We start from the raw sequence: 2,230 nt of genomic DNA, 5'->3' as shown, positions 1-2,230 counted from the left end.
AGAGCAGGTTAGATTGCCAGGCCTTTTTTCCGTGGTACCACTGAGTGGGTTTGAACTACCACCTTTTAGGTAACTGAGCGCACACAGTTTGTGCTACTGTAGTATGCAATATTTTATCAAATTGCTCCTCTAATGATGGGCATTTTAGTAGTTTTCCACTTTACACTATTATAAATAATTGTGATGAATATTCTTGTTTTTAAAATATTTTTCCAAAGAGAGTTGATAGTCAAAAGACTGCGTGCATAAATCATTTACAAATGAGAAATGTATAGGTTAATGTTTGGGATCTTGGTGTGGTGCTGCAGGATAAGCACTAAATGGCTAATCACAAGGTTGGCACTAAACTCATCAGGTGCTCCTTGGAAACCCTATATAGGGTTGCTATGAGTTGGAACCAACTCGACAGCACTTAACAACAACATACATTGATGTTCATGAAAATACAGAAGAGGAAATACTATATTCATCTAGAAAGACCTGCCAGAGGTGCAGTTTGAACTAACCTTAAAGGATAGCTGTCTTACAGGCAAGATGAGTAAGATTTGGCCATGAAATGAAAGCTGAAGCAAGATTTTGATGTAAGAAAATTTGTCAAAAATGGAATCTAAGTGCTGTTGTATAATAGCCAGGGAAGAAAGAAAAGGAAGATTGTTAACTAAGCATTAAAATTGTTGCGTGGGAAGCATCTTGGAGAGAAGATATTCTAGACTTAAAAAGTGAAGGTTATTGAGAGATGCCTGAAAAACAATGTTGGAGGAGGTGGTAGGAAACAATTAGTATGCCGAGATACCTCTTTCTCCTGTCTGTTAAGAGTAGTTGGAGAAAGAGTAACAAGTTATCTTTGTTAGAGAAGTTTTTAGTGGAAATCTCGGTTTCATTGTGGGTGATGAGATAGTGAGAAAAGATTGGGAAAGGTAGAGGAAGAAATTTTGCCTGTTGTCACAGATGGAATGTGGGATCCTCAGAGTTCTCTTATTCTGAACTGGCTATGCCGATGCTGATGGAACATTAAGTCCCCTTCTAAGAGCAACAGTGATGGCTGGCATAAGCTTAGGGACACTGACACCACCCCTTGCCAAGTTTCTGCACCTTTCAGGGGCTCCTCTCTCTTTTCTCTTTGCTGAGACTTTCTTCCTCTTGTTATTTCCTGTCTTGAAACTCTTTAGTTTTCCTGTTAGCAAGCAGCCATCTGCAGAGTCCTGGCATATTCATTGTTTTTATTGCTGCCATAACAGATTACCACAAATGTACTGGCGTAGGCAACACACATATTAAATCAGACTGTTCTGTAAGCTAGATGTGTGACACCAGTTCTTCAGTGGGCTAAAGTCAAAGTATCAATGGAATTGCACCAATTTCTGGAGACTTCAGGGAAGGACTTGTTTCTTGCGCATTTGTTGGCAAGGGTCTGTTTCGTGCCATTGTAAAACTGAAGCTCCTTACTGTCTGTCAGCTGAGGTCCATTCCTAGCTCCGAAAGGTCATCTGCATTCCTTGGTTCATGGTGGTTCCCTTCCTCAATCTTTAAACCCAACTGTGGGAAGTTAAGTCCTTCTAATGCAGGGGTGGGGAACCTGTGGCCCATAGTCCATATAAGGCCCCCAAATAATTTGGTCTGGCCCTGCCAATACAACTGCAGTTCCAGCCATCACATTGTTGTTGTTAGGTGCCATAAAGTCAGTGCCGATTCATAGCGACCCTATGCACAGCAGAACAAAACACTGTGCCTGATCCTGGGCCAACTTCACTGCCGTTGCCACGCTTGAGACCATCGATGCTGCCACATGGCCAATCCATCTCCTTGGGGGTCTTCCTCTTCTTCTCTGACTCTCCAATTTACCAAACATGATATCCTTCTCCAGCGACTTATCTCCTGATGATATGTCCAAAGTATGAGCAACGAAGTTTGGCCATCTTGGCCCCAAAAGGGCACTCTGGCTGCACGTCTTCCAAAACGGATCTATTGATTCTTTTGGCAGTCCAAGGTACTTTCAATATTCTCCTTCAGGGGTGAGTTAATTAAATGTTTGTCCAAAGAGAGGAAGCTAATTTTTAAGTTGATATTTTGTATGGCCCATGAATAATGTTACAAATTTTGGCAGAAAAAAGGTTCCCCGATCAAAAAGTAGAGGACAGTAAATGCTGCCGGGGATGTGGAGGGACTGGGACACTCCAGCATTACTGGTGGGATTGCAAAATGGTCCAACCTCTCTGGAAAGCAATATGGC

Source organism: Chrysochloris asiatica, unplaced genomic scaffold, assembly GCF_000296735.1.
Source record: "Chrysochloris asiatica unplaced genomic scaffold, ChrAsi1.0 scaffold00186, whole genome shotgun sequence".
NCBI classification, from domain to species: domain Eukaryota; kingdom Metazoa; phylum Chordata; class Mammalia; order Afrosoricida; family Chrysochloridae; genus Chrysochloris; species Chrysochloris asiatica.
This window is presented reverse-complemented; position numbering follows the sequence as displayed.